The 16,148-nt window shown below is 32.1% G+C and overlaps 1 long non-coding RNA gene across 1 annotated transcript; it reads right to left on the bottom strand.

Moving 5' to 3' along the window:
- Positions 1-9,199: 9,199 nt before the first annotated feature.
- On the bottom strand, positions 9,200-9,566 carry LOC111629149. Its single transcript, XR_002757287.1, has 3 exons — positions 9,521-9,566; positions 9,359-9,454; positions 9,200-9,283 (listed from the first exon to the last, which is right to left on the bottom strand). It is a non-coding gene; the product is annotated as an uncharacterized LOC111629149 (long non-coding RNA).
- Positions 9,567-16,148: the final 6,582 nt, after the last annotated feature.

Raw genomic sequence — 16,148 nt, 5'->3', positions numbered from 1 at the left:
TAATTTAAGTTAAAATGACACAATTAAATGCTTTAATTAATTATAAAACAACGAAAATAATAATAACTCTCACGCCAGTCACCACCCTGCTGTGGTGAGAGCAGTAATTCTGATGAACCGCGGAGCTATGCCGGCTGGACCATTCGCTCCTGGTAGGGTCACCAATGTCAGTGCGATCTGTGGAGAGAAATGAAACCAAGAGTGACTGAACCCACATCTGTGGAGATCTAACCGCGGCGATAACCAGGTCCAAGTGTAATACCGACTCGGGTTAACAAGATCCGCGCTCGTGAGTTAGGCAGAGGCACATAGTCGAAAAACGTTTTGCAGGTTCCCTTGGCCATTTGTGGTGAAAACAGTACTGGTTCAAGTATGGCTGCTGTAATGCCCGCACCAGTTTTGGGAAACCAGCCTAACCTTGTCTAACGATTCTCCCCAGTTCGCATCCCATTTGATTGATTAATAGAAATAGAGAACTTTTATATCAAGAAATTGTAATTGAACACATTGAATTACTTTTTTATTTTATTTTTTTCATTTACGAAAATCAATTATTTCATCAAAAAGTTGAATCTGATTTTTCAATTTAAATTTGCAATCTTTAGTCTTAGATTTGGAAGAGTTGTTCGGTCGTTTGAACTCCTATATCGGTTCAATGGTTGCGAAGAAAAATGGTGGCTTCGAACGGGGTATAACAAATTAACTGCAAGATCCAACTACTCTGGGACGTTTCTAGACGTTCTCCATCCCTGATGTGAAACGATTCTTCCGAACCATTCAGGTGGCGATGGCGCGTACAGTACCTTCCGCTCTCACATAAGCCGTTCACAAATACGTGAGTCGTTCACAGCCCGGCAAACGTATTTGTAAAATCTAAGCGACTCGTACAACATGGAATTCATATAAAACGGAATTATCAACAGTGTTTTAGGGGGGTCGACTATAATTCACGCATAGCTTACCTTTTACACTTTTTCTTCAAGAAATTGTATTTAATAATAAAAATGCTATTTACTTCCACGTTTAAAAACATTTAATTAGAAGCCCTCTAACAAATAAGTAGTTTCCTGAAATGAAAAATTGTCGGATAAACCTGCCTGCATCATCTTATATACTCATTAATATTTTTATCTCTCGTTTATTGACTTTAATTTTGAAAATGTTTTTCATAAAATCCACTCTCCTGTTAATACAGTATGTATTTTGTTAAAGATAATCCATTTTTAAATACTTTTTTAACGTTTGCAAAGCGTATAATCTTGGTATCTTCGAGTCGCGGCAACGAGATCTTTTCTTAATATTATCATTAGTACATTAAGAATTAAAAAGTTAAAGCATTCTTCGATGATAATTCGGTCGTCCAATCACAGCGTAAGTTGACGGTATCTTTGCTTATCCTGATTGTACAGTAAAACCTGTCCAAAGCGGAACAGACTAAAAAGGAAACCCGGCTAAACGGGAATAATTCTTCGGACAGAGCGAATTTCTACGTTAAAAAAGAACCCGTTCAAAACGGAAACCTGCCAAACCGGAAAAAATATTCGGTACCGCGCGATTCGGGTTTTACGGTATTAAAAAAATTTGGAGTGTTTCCACTGGGAGTTATAAGAGCTTAAGTCCGCTCTAATGATACAAAAACGAAATGATTAGATTTAATGAGATTATTTGCTTACGAAACTTTATTTTAATGCTAAAATATGTTTTACAAATATTTATATTGAAAATTTCATTTAATATATATTTAAAATAAAGACAATTTTTAATTAATGGTATTCAGATCTGATATCTTTGAACATAAAACGAATAATCCAAATTTCGCAAAAGTCCTGATCTGAAATAGAAAAAATTATATGCAATACAGTATTTAGCACACTAAAAACTAAAGTATAAAGCTTAGAAAAGATAAAATTCAATATATTATTATTTTTTGTTTGTTTTCTTTGTGTTTGCCAAAAATTTCATTTTATCTACGATATGTGCCATAAGTGACATATCGTAAATAAGTTCAAAAATCTTAAAAGTAACCAACAGTCGCGTGCCGTGTTAATGTGGCTTCGGTAGAACATTTAGGGTATGCTCTAATAAGTCTTTTTGGACGATCCGTTCTTCTAAAATATAACAAAACTCGACTTCGATCGAAAACCCCACTCACGCGGTTCGGCTCGATGGAAGAAGGCAACGCAACACAGGCGATTGGCCAAAGGAAGAGGAATGTCTCCCGGGAGGATTTTCTATGATATACTGGCACGTGAACAAAACCAGAAAAACGTTGGTGACACCTGAATCGGCGACGTATTATTCGTGTTCAATGGTTTTATCCACTCGGCCACTGGTAGGCTTCCCTCTTGCAGAGCAATCTAAATTCCCTCTTGAATTTGCTTACAGGAAACAAGATAACTCATTTCACGATGGATTTTTTTAAGGTATGAGTTAGATAATAAATATCTATAGGGATCAAAATTTGCCCTGTTTTAATTTCCTCTCCTCCTGTCCTAATTATGTCATCAGGTCAGAAGTTTAAACCTTTCGCAAATACACAGGAATTATTTTCAAACAACGATTTTTTAATGAGATAAAAGTAATGGAGGGTGCAATCTTAAATCATCAAAGACTTAATGTCTTTCGCCTATCGTCAGATACAAACGAATACTCCACTCTATAAACTAGTGACTTAATACTTGAATAGACATACATAATTAATTAAAATATTCTACCATTTTGTTTATTCCATTGGTCCATTTGTTATCTTGTCCAAACATCTCACCACGTTCTCGTTACTGACGGCCTTCAATAAAAATTGTAATTAATCCACCTTTATATAAAATCAACGCAGTAGAGCATCATCTATACTTACAAATTTTGTAGACATATCTTCCTTGTAACATTTGTTAAAATTTTTTAAGGCGTCGGAATATTTCTAAAATTAAGCAATTATTTTATTAATTAAATTGGTAAATTTTGATTATATTCAAAGAAAAATTCATTTAGACTTTACTTCATCTCCGCTAGAAATCGAACAAATTCCTTCTAAAAAGTCTAGTGACGAAGTAAAACCCATACAGTCCAAAAACTCATTTGCCTACAAATAATTTAAATTAAGTGATGTGTATTTAGGCTAATTATAATCAAACTTATATTACATTTAACTTACAACGTCGATGGCTTCTTCACTCTGAAAACTTTCCATGCAATTTAAATATTCGATTTTCATTTCCGTTTCCAAATCTGTTAATAATTAATTAATTACAGTCGAACCTCGATATAGCGCCACCCTCGTACATCGCTAGTGAGTGCTCGTCAACGTATCTCATAACAATAAATAACAGTATCCTTTGTTACTAGATTTCTAGTGCCAATTTTGGGGGCTAACAAAATGGTGGCTCTATATCGAGGTTTGACTGTATTTAGTAAGCGTCTAGTACAATAAAATATTGATTAGCAGATGCTAAGTAGTGTATTGTAGGCCTATATATGTTTGTATGTAATTAAGCTGTACAAATGTACTGTACTTCATATACTGAATATAAAGTACACAACTTCTATATTACGAATAGACGTGCGTGTTTAGAAAGTAAATACACTATTGATTGTTCGAGATCCGTGTCAAAGAGTTTGAGAAAGGTGAGATGGGACTCGAGCAGTCACAAAGAATGGATTTTACGGTTTAGAAGAGAACTATGGGGACTACCTATCTTCCGAAACCATAAAAAAATACGAATAAAAGTAATAAAACATATAAAAACAAATTTTTTGTCATTTTTAAGGAAAAATCTGCAATTTATATCCATTTCGTATCATATATTTTTATATAAAAGACTAAATCTTCAGAACCTCTTTTTTGTTTTTTATGCGGGACCGAGCCAACTGGAAGAATATATAGAGAGAAATTTGGCTGAATTGTTTTGTTAATCTATCAAATAGAGGGGCCCATTCGGTCAGAAATTTCTAAGCAAACAGGGAAAAAATGAAGTGGATAGGCACTACCTTGTCTTTCTTAGAGATGAGCTCAAAGAGGAAAGGTTAATCACAAATGGATTATCGGTCTTCTAAAACCACTCCTTCAGCCCTCTTCTAAAACCATAGATTGTGTGCCTTTATCTCTTATAAAAACCACATATTATGTGCCTAACCCATCTGCTAAACCATAAAAATAAACAAATAAACACAGATTTTTTTCCAATTATAACAAATTTAATTTATATCACTTTCGAATCAAGAATTTTTTATATTAAAAAAAATCCAAAAACTAAATTTTGGGCACTTCTCTGTATCAAAGCTGGGGAAGCAATGATATAGAACGGGCATCAAACAACAATGGCTCTTACGGATCCTCTCTCTATCAGAGTTGATTTTGTAGAGTTTGTGCAAAGAAAAGCAGAAATTTTAAGCAGAAAAATAAGCCCAAAAACGAAGAGGAATAATTAATCAAATATGCATTTCAAGATACCCAAACAAGTGAATTTGTACCATATCATTAATCAATTGTTTTTTATGTATTGTTGTTTTTACTGTTGCCATTGTCTGCTTTTTCTTTTATTCGTGTCTACCCTCCATTATTTTNGAATGAGACGATTATAAAGGAGATAAATTTAAGTTTTTTTTTTTTTTTTTCAAAAACACAATAATATATTAGACCCATACTTTTCAATTTGGCATAAAGTACCGTACTTTAAGATCATTCATTAATTAATTATATTATTATATTATTATTAGGGACATACCTACATACATACGTAAAAGATATCGGCCGTACACAAAATGTTTAGCCGGCGGAAAAGAGGGTAAGGGAAAGAGGGGAAAGAAGGAGGGAAAGGTGATAGACAGTAGAGAAAGGTAGGATCTTTCTGAACGGCGGACGTATGGCTACTGTACCTGTTACGTTCGATATTGGCGTGCAGTTTTTAGGCAGCGAGGCCGTAGTCCCCCGAAGGGTCTAAAAGAAAACCCGAGTGTAGCGAACACCAATAATTGAGTGCCGCCAAAAATAGCTAAGTGTAGAAGTTAGTGCCAAGTGGCTGTTAGTAGGAAGGCATATCTACTTAATACTAATAAAGATGAACGCGAGTGCGAATCCTAATACTACTAACAGCTAGACAGACAGTGTGAAAACAAACGAACACAACGAAAAACTAGACAGACGAACGGACCGACAGAAGACAAACGAGCAAGACACCAATTTTTATTTATTTATTTACTTTTTAAACATTAACTTATTCACTAACTAAACCTACCATAACCTAGGACGAACCTATCCAGACGACTAAAGCTAACAACCCTAATCTGATTTAACCTAACCTGTCATAACCTCACCAGAAACCAAGCTGAGTCTCTAATCGAACTTAAAACTAGGACCAGCTTAAACTAACCGAATTTAGACTGAAAAAGAAGACGGAAAATAAAAATTAAAATATAAAGGTAAAAGGAAGCTATATACCGACAGTTGAAACAAAGCGAGAGAAAACTAATTGCCATTCGTGCCCCCGGAATGAGTGCTCTCGAGAGCCCCATAAGGAATATGAATGCGAGATGATGGAACATCGTACACGTGTGAATGAAATGTGCGGGTTGCGAGGCCAGTTGTACAGTACCCTTCAAGAATAGCAGCTCTCATTATAGACTACTATTCTTAATGTGATTGTACCTATTGCAGCGAAAAGCTAACTGAAGTGGTGGTATTCAGGAAGAACAAAACTCCTGCATACCACAATCGTATTATGGATTGTCCCCGAGATTAAAACTATGCAAGTATTGCTTAAAGTTGCCGTGTCCTGTAAGTAGCTGAGAGAGGGTGTAACTAGGGTAAAATGGCGAAGAGTTGCAGTAGTGTCAACCTTAGGAATGAAAGTGTAGGTGAGCCTACCAGTGGTGTCACAGTCCCAACTGTCTTGCCAGAGAATGAAGATTTGCTTCTTGACGTGATTGTTGATATACGAGGTAGGAATGTAACTGAAAGTACTAGTGACTGAAGACTTTGCAGCTTGTTTGGCAAGATGGTCGGCGGTCTCGTTGCCGAGAACCCTCGCACGACCCGGGATCTATTGGAAATCTATTCTAATGTTGTCTAAGTGTCTGAGAAAGTGGTGTATGAGACGGACGAGTTTTAAGCGGCTGTAAGACTTCGCAATCCTGTGTAAAGCTACTCTAACGTCAGAATAAATGCGCTAGTGTAAGTAGTGTCTTTTGTCCTTCCTACGCTTAATGTGAATTAAGCTCATATAAATAACTAATGTTTCCGCCTGTGCTATTGAGCAGTGTGTACCTAGACGGAAGAGAGCGTTGCGAAGCTCGCGGCCTAAATCGGAGTAAACTACAAAAGCGACACCCACTTCGTCACCCATCTCGGAACCGTCAGTGTAGATCCTAAACATGGCATGATCAGCTGGATCTTCGAAGTAAACGTCAGGGGCAAGCTGGTGGGAGAGGTGGTAATCGTAAGTCGGGAGGGTATTTTTGTCGATTCTGAATGTTTTGATATCATCGATCAAGGTCAAACTGGGGGAATCTTACCTTCAAATACTTCGATATAGTGTAGGGTCACCCTTGTAAAGTGCCGATGGATACTCTTAAGCGGAACTTCTTCAAAAATATTGAACGAAACTGAATTTCTTTTACTCAGTTTTCATCACGTCTCCTGTAATATATAAGGTTTTTTGTAATTATTGTGTACTTTTAGGCTTTAAAATTTGAATATTTACAGATATTTTTTCCTTATGTATTGTGAAATATCTTCTGAAATTCGTGTTTAAAAAATATTACCATAGAAAACACTGCAGAACTGCGGATTTATCTCAGTATGGCATGCAAATTTTGCCGGATAAACGAGCCAATGGCATAGCCAGTTCCATTTGAAACCAGCCCATTGTTTCCACGCATAATTGCCGTAACTGTTTGTCTGTCGCAGTTTTTCTTACCATATTCTTATGTCTTTATAAACAATAAATTTGATTATCGGTAAGAAAGTATGAAACGTCTCACCAGAGTATTTAACGAAAAATTAAGAATAATTTCTCAAATTACAGAAAAACTTATATATGCCAATAGATGACAATGGGTAACTATACCTACGGATAAAACTATTGACAGGATTTAATTATAATTTATATTGACAAATCTTTGTAATTTCGATATTAAAATTAAATTAACTGTTTTATTTTCTAAAAAGTGTTTTCCAGATTTTATTTATTTATTTAGTTTTTGCTTTTCTCTTCTTCCAAATTGTATTGATAATAATGGAAAAATGTGAATAAAACAAACAGCTTTAATACCAAAGTGAACATTTTATTTTATAGACCCACAGGGTCAACAGAATAAAAATTAATATGTAATAATGAAAACAATATTAAAATTTACCTGTTTAAAGATAAAATACGTTTTGAATGAACTCACTACATTAATGTTGAGCCAAAGTACACCAGTGACAACTTCAAGACGTCCATTCACTACTACCACAGTTCTGCGCTATACACACATATGAGTACAATATGTGTATACTACAAACACACGCATATGTATGAGCCGCCACAGATACCACTAATGGCATCTGTGGCGAGCCATGTGCATGCAACAATACTCAATTTACAATTTTATTTTATAAAATAAAGGAAAAAATGGCCATTAAAAAATAAATCTAAAGTACAGTAGCATCGAAATAAAGGACATTGTCACTTTAGATATCTGTGACTTGCATCTACGTGATTTTCTCGAGATAAATGATCGAACTTTCTAAATTTTGAAGTCATAAAATTATCCCACCATTTCCCACAGATGAAGTGGGAAATTAGTGGTTTTATTCACTCGGATAAAACCACTGAACACTAGTAATTGATTGCTTGGAGCTTTCTTTGTTTTCTTCAAGTTTCTAACAATACCTGTTTAGAGAATAGTTTCCCATATAAAGTCGTCCCGGGAGGCACCCCTCTTGGCAGAATGCCATGTGCATTGCCTGCGAGCCCTTCAATCCTGTTAACCTGTATTATTTACAAATTGTTTAAATAATTTTATTTCTGAAAAATACATTTTATGTTTATCGTTTAATTCACTATTTCGTATAATATTGACATAGAAAATTTTTCTTTTACTAAAATTTACTGATGTGAAAAGCTTCATATTAAATTACATAAACAATAAAATAAAATACAGTGTATAAAATATCATCAACCAGCAGTGAGTAATTATCAAAGCAAGTTTTTATAAGTGAATTCTCGTACCTTGTAGCGAATATTTATCTATCATTATTCAGTGTTGTAACCATTGTAAAATCGTGCTAAATCTAGTAACAGCATGCAATATTAAACACTTTTTAAGTATATTTCTTCAGTTAAAATATTATTAGATCTTCTGTAAGCTTCTTCGATAGTTTCGAAGTTCAAAATTTTGATATTTAATAAATAAGGGACCTCGGTTTATCGCCACACTCGATTAAGTGGCGAACAAATAATAGTGCCGAATCGAAGTTTTATAAAGAATCTTATTCTTTATAAAAGACACTCCAACAGTTTCCTCGCCGGTGACAATAGGACGAAAAGAATAAAACCAAATAAATAAAGGTGTTGTGTAAAAATAAAATGTTTGCTGCTGGCCGGCCAAAACTTTCATAGTGGTGTGTTTTGGTACACATTTCAGATTTAGTTGCATTTAGACTGATAAATATGTCACGTAACTGACCGCTTAATTTCGCGCTTGTATTACAGAAATTAACAATCAGATTTATAGAGAATATATTCAGTTTTCGTCGAAACAAAATAAAGATAAAAATTATTCCTTCTTAAATTACATTTATTAATTAAGATACATTTGACATTCTTTTAAAATTGCTAACGGCGAATCGTGTCACGACGTTATATACTTTCTTTCGCCTTCACCACGCATTTCTAAACATTCAAAAATACATATTATTAATAAATTGAATATATTTTATAGCGATAATCTTAAATATATTTTGACAATTCGTAAACTCTTGAAATTACAATGTAATATGAAAATTACTGAGAGTAGAACCGACTTAAGAATAAGTTGTGCTTTGATAGTGAATTCAAAAAGAAATAATTTATTTTTAAAACAAACTAGGTATTTTATTTTTAATTATTTCGTTTAAATATATATAATTAATACACATTAATTAACCTGTTCATCACTCGAATCAATTATTGTTTTCAACTCCACACTTCGACATTTAATACGAACAAATATTTCTACTCACGTGAGCTACATCTAAAAACTTCGGATCAGCTCGAGCTTCCGCCCTCATAGCCGAGTCGTAACATTTCAGATATTTCTCGTGTTCCTTCAAAACGCAGAAATAATTAATTAAACGAGTAATTTCGACCGCTTTATATAATAATTAAGTCGAACGACCAACCTCTTTAGTTTTAGTTTTACAAACGAATTCGGTTATTTCTTCCAAAGTTTGACAATATTTTACTTGTTGAGCGCAGTTTCGGAACAGATCGACCGCCTGCGTAATAAACACGCATTAGTGATAAATGATAGATTATAACGTGTATAAAACGATAAATCTTACGATTTGAAATCCGTTTTCCACCATGCAGTAGCGATAACGTTCGGGATGTTCCAAAGCTGAAATTAAAAATAAGCACATTTAGGAGTAAAGTACGTTTCGATAAGAATGAAAATGCTTGTAATTTTTGATACTTGCCACAATAATCCCTGTTTAGATCTTCCACATAAACTAAGAATCCGTCAATAGATGACACGGCGAGAAACAGAATCGCTGTAGTAATTATAACTTGCATGGTTGTCGATATCCTTTGTTTCTTAGTGCTGGATTCTTTCACATATTTATAGTCGTTAGGTTTGCAAATTGCTTTATATTTAAGTAGTTATTGATAAATAAGAAATTAGTTTAAAAGAAATAATTATTTGAGATGCGGGTCGAGGTTTCTGATAAGGTAAATTATCGTTCAGCTAACATTTTGCTTGCATTGCCAAACCCTTACATTTTTACTTCTATTAAATAGGCATAAAAATTACTTATGACTGTAACTCGAATGAATAATTAGTAGAAATAATTAATTATTGCTAATTATATAAATAATATTTATTTAAATTAACATTTGTATTCTATTTGTTGAAATGTCTGTCCGTCTCGACCTAGGACTTAAAGTAGGTGTACTGTACTGTACTTAGGAGACAGTAAGGTAGCTGGTGGGGTTTTTAAACTCCTTACAACCAGCTAGACTATCACCTCATAACTTAAAGCTAAATTTTGGAGCACCAATAATGTTTTGCGAAAATTGGACCCATCAAACTTATGCAATAGGACGAGAATGGTCTTTTAGCACCAGAAACAATGTAATATTTATTTTTAATTATTAAAAAATTGTTATATTAAATGATAGAAACACATATAAACGTAATTTAAAATAAAATTATTTTATACATTTTTAAAGTATTTTAATTAATTTGGTCTAATTACTTAGATGATTGTCATTTAGACGTATTCCATATATCTTTTAAAATTGTAAAAGCAAATAATTTAGGCAAATTATTTAATGATGTTTTAATTAAAGAAGGATATTCGAAATGAAAAATCGATGTTTGATATCATCGCCGAATAAAAAGTATGAAAATTGTCTTCGTCAGAAATGATTATAAATTAAATAACATTTATTAATATTACAAAAAATTAATTTATCAACTTTCACGCATAATACAATTGTCCATTGTTAATTCATATAATTGATATTTGATAATTATAGTGTTTTGTAATTCAAGGCCGTTACGTTAATTGTCAATAATATCCTTCGGACGTCTTTTAAACAGGAACAAAAAACAATCCATACTGATAACATCAGCAATTGGATAAAATCACTATAATTTGCAATAATAATGCATAGACTTATTTGTTAATGATCATATTATTTTAAGTAGTTTACTGCGAAAACATGTGGTAAGCATCGATTTCCTCTAAACTTTCTACAAAAAATTTCATCATAAAAATGACTAACAATTATATTAAATTGATTTCATTCGTTTTTGTTCGAAATTTTTAATAATTAAATATAATATTTAATTATTAAAAACTAGTTCCAACTTGTAAATTTATTAAAATTAAAACGTGGTATCTTACATAATTATATAGTAAGACCTAAATTGTTTCTTGTAGGTTAATAGAGTGAAACGAAGCTATATTTACAGGCAAACAAATGATAAAATGCTTAATACATAGCGCAACCTTGCTTCAAAAATGACACAACTAAGAACGTAAATTTCTAGAAAAATGTAAGCGCTAAAATCTGAAAACGACAATGGATCCTGGTTTCAATAGCTTTATTATTCTTGTTGAATAATCTCATTTATTTACAAGAAATATTTATCTGTGGCGATAAGCGAGGAAAATACATTTTAAAATGTTTGGGCTTGATAGAATGAAATGAAGCGAGGTAAGAGCGATTTGCCGAGGGAAAGCCTCTCGAAGGTCTCCTTATAAAAACTAGACCCTATTTACATGTTAAACGTCTGAAAAAAAGCCCGCAAAACTCCTTATGGCTCGTTAGATATGCGTGAATCCGCCACCAACTACCCACTGATCACACTCGGTGAGAAATTTTCAAGTGTCTTACAAAATATTTACTAATATCAACATCTCCGGACTCGGGACTCTGTTATTTTGATATCAGAACAAAAATATTAATTCGGATACGAAACATATATACCAGCGATTCCCAACCTTCTTTGATTAGAGTACCTTGGCAGCCTATTTTTTAAAACCGTACCCCTTACATCAGAAAAATGTTTGTATTTTGGATAGTTGTATTCTAAACTTGTTGCAACTGTAAATAAATAACGGTTAGGTGGCAAGAGGGGCTGAATTGATGAAGATTAAAAGATTAGATACTGTATAGATACAAAGGTTTAGTGTTCGGTGTTTGATCTACTTCTCTACCTATTACGCTATTGCTCTTTGAGGTTGGTTAATAAAAAAAGGAACTAATAAACTTTATATATGTATTTAAAACTCGGAAGATTAATTTATTGAATTCAAGTTATCTGACGTTGCCTAAAGCTTCAACACAGAATCCGAATATTATTATAGCACATCCGTCATTATTAATTTTTCTACACGTATCCCAGTTGGGAATCGCTGATCTATTCAATTGGTGATCCTTGTTTCTACGTATTATGCACGATAGCATTAAATACAATTTAATGCTAAAAGAATTGATAAATAAAATTAACGGTGAATTTAATCTATTAATAAAGTAATATTTGAATTGTGTTCAAAATTACCATTAACAAAATTTAAAACTTTTCATGCAAATACCAACGATTAAATAACAATATTTTATTAATTTTTTAAATACTTACTTAACACAGATAATGTAACTTATATATTATTTAATTAAATATTGTTCGTATTTCATTAATTAAAAACTGATAATTAATTGATCGAAAAACGTATCCGTAATATTTCCCATTTGTATATTTTTAAATACCCATTCAAAAAAGTAAAAATGAAACAATACGAGACTATCACTAGATAAAAATAACGTATTTCGCCATTCCTCAGTGACAATGATACGTAATACTGAATTCTCAACGGAATGTTAATTATGAAATTTCGATATAATCAGAAACACAAGTTACCTTATCAGAAACCTCGACCCGCATCTCAAATAATTATTTATTTTAAACCAATTTCTTATTTATCGATAACTACTTAAATATAAAGCAATCTGGATACCCAACGACTATAAATATGAGAAAAAATCCAGCATTAAGAAAGAAAAAACATCGACAACCATGCAAGTTATAATAACTACAGCGATTCTGCTTCTCGCCGTGTCATCTATTGACGGCTCTTTAGTTTATGTGGAAGATCTAAACAGGGATTATTGTGGCAAGTATCAAAAATTACGAGCATTTTCATTCTTATCGAAACGTACTTTATTCCTAAATGCGCTAATTTTTAATTTCAGCTTTGGAACATCCCGAACGTTATCGCTACTGCATGGTGGAAAACGGATTTCAAATCGTAAGATTTATCGTTTTATACACGTTTTAATCTATCATTTATCACTGATGTGTGTTTATTACGCAGGCGGTCGATCTGTTCCGAAACTGCGCTCAACAAGTAAAATATTGTCAAACTTTGGAAGAAATAACCGAATTCGTTTGTAAAACTAAAACTAAAGAGGTTGGTCGTTCGACTTAATTATTATATAAAGCGGTCGAAATTACTCGTTTAATTAATTATTTCTGCGTTTGAAGGAACACGAGAAATATCTGAAATGCTACGACTCGGCTATGAGGGCGGAAGCTCGAGCGGATTCGAAGTTTTTAGATGTAGCTCACGTGAGTAGAAATATTTGTTCGTATTAAATGTTGAAGTGTGGAGTTGAAAACAATAATTGATTCGAGTGATAAGTTAATTAATGCGGATTAATTATATATATTTGAACGAAATAATTAAAATGAAATAGTTAATTTGTTTTGTTTTAAAATAGTTTTTGAAATTAAATCAATTATTTTGTTTAAAAGTATGTTTAATTTTGCGTTTCGCTTCTAAATCTTTATTATAAACTAATTGTTTATTTGCACGAAGCAACTGAACCAAGATATGTCTTGCTATCATACAGTAACTTATATTTAACTCGGCTGTAAGCTAAATTCCGTATTAGAATATTAGTTTGTGAATATACAAAACTTTCAAGATATATTTAAGATTATCGCTATAAAATATATTTAATTTATTAATAATATTTATTTTTGAATGTTTAGAAATGCGTGGTGAAGGCGAACGAAAATGTATGATGTCGGGAGAAGATTCACCGTTAGCAAAAGAATGTCAAATGAATCTTGATAAATAAATGTAATTTAAGAGAGAATAATTGTTATCTTTATTTTGTTTTGATAAAAATACTCACTAAATTACAAACTAAATGTATTCTCTGTAAATCCGATTGTTAATTGGTGAAATTAAAACTCGAAATTAACCGGTCAGTTAGGTCTATCATCGATGAACCCGAGTAGCAATGGGCCAACGACAGGGAGTGTATTATGAAAGAATAATGTCGTTCGTTCCTTGTAGTCTTCGTGGTAAATGACAGTGACTTTTGATTGGATACCAATTCGAATCCCGCACGTTAAAAGGGTGATTCGCGACTTTTTCTATAAGTTTATAAATAAAAAGCAAAAAATACTCTTCAATGTTTAAAAATTAAAACGGATAAATTAATCAGGCGATGTTAGTAATGTACGACTATACTTTGATATAATTTTAAACTTTATAGTTAAACTTTAAAAAAATATATTAATTTTGGCTCATTAAGTAAGGTAGATAATATCCCAAACTTTTGATTTTCATTTAATAAGTAATATAAAAAGTTTAATAAACAGAAAAGTGTTTTATATGAAGTAATAAGTTAAAAATTTGAAAAACTCTTCTCGTAACAGTTTTGAACGTAGACTGTTCATCATGAAGAGTGGAGTCTCGTGCTATCGAAACCTTCGCTACTAGTAGAAGATGTGTAGACATCTTTCGACGAAATCATAAATTATAGTTTTTCAGACAGCATAAACTGTCTGAAAAACTACAATTCTTTCCCGTTAATTGTGCTGTAATTTAAAAAATTGTAGTAAGTCTATCGGAAAAAAATATTTGAAAATTCGTTAACACTCCAACGATCTTAATCATTATATTAAGTTTAAGAACAAAAATTTCTCCTATTCAATTATTTTAGTATCAAATATTAAAAAGTATTTAACAATTTTAGACGATTCGAATTTAAAATAAAAATTTATTAAGTTATTCCAATATTTTATAAACTTAAAAAGTAATCATTAAAAGCAAATTAAAGTAATTATTTCTTAAGATGTTGGTGAAGATAAACTGAAGAAAATGATTTCTTTCCACGATTTTGTATTTGCTCTTAGCATTTCTGAAAAAAGATAAAAATTATTAATATATAAAACGATTTAATCTACCTTACAATTTAAAAAACGAAATAATTTATTTATTCTACTAGTAGGGAATTTTAGATAACTAAGCGACATAAATTCACATATAAGTATATGTTATCCGTTCTCTAATATTTCAATTGTTGCCATGCGTAATACAGGAAAATAGCTACAATAAATGTTATTTTTCGACTCTGATAGATCTAAATACAACAGTTCTATATAAAACTCCTATGGGCAACAAAACAGGCAATTGCCTGGAACCCACACTAACAGGGGATTCCAACTAATCTTTTATAAGCTCATTACTGTAATAAGAATTTAAACTTGGAGCCAGGCCGGAAGACCCTACATTGTCAGTTTAGTCCAGGCGCAGCACAAAACTTAATAGTGTAATTTGCTATCAAGGATCATACTCAATGTCTCGATCATACTATATTTCATTTCTTTACTAAATGGAAAGCAGCTGCGAACCTATGGCGCCGTTGTTTCTAGCCAACACTTTAGAAGTAGTGTAGTTAATTAATAGCCGAACGTTATTGTATTCAGTTAAAGCAGATAAACGTTTTCAATACTTAAACTCATATACAATACAGTATAAGTAAAATTGTTATATTAAGTGTATAGAAATAAACTTCATGAAGTAATACTCACGTTCGGTGCGGGGTACAATTTTGGCTCGTCAAAACTTAAAGTATATTTCCCCGCAGCGTAACATTTTGCAAACTTTTCATATTCCTGTAAACATAAATATGATTAATTTATAAAGTTAATAAATATTTTTGAGAAAATGTATAAAGAAAATTTAAATATATTACTTATGAAGATGTACTGTACGTCTGATTTTACAAATGAATTTATCTACTTCTTCCATTGTTTGGAAAAATTTTATTTGTCGACCACAATTTTTACGGATTTCCAGTACCTAAAGGGTAAATGTTAATAAGTTAGTATTAAAAATTACATTTAAGAAAACTTACGAGTGACATTCTATTTTCATGCTCGCAGAAACGAAGATTGGCTTTATCCTCATCACTCAGAACTAATTAAAAAAATTATTTATTCTATTATATATTTTCCTTAAATTATAATGTAAATTGAGTAAACGTTAAAGAGAATATTACTTAGAACGAAGTAAAGAAGAATACATACTTAAAATACAAATCAAATGTCATTGAAACATACCACAACTGTCGCTCTCCTGTGTAACCTCGCCATAAGGATCCTCG

Source organism: Centruroides sculpturatus, unplaced genomic scaffold (assembly GCF_000671375.1).
Source record: "Centruroides sculpturatus isolate CEXI.00-Female unplaced genomic scaffold, Cexi_2.0 scaffold555, whole genome shotgun sequence".
NCBI lineage: Eukaryota > Metazoa > Arthropoda > Arachnida > Scorpiones > Buthidae > Centruroides > Centruroides sculpturatus.
Note: the sequence above shows the minus strand (reverse complement) of the source record. Positions and strands in the feature narration are given on the sequence as shown.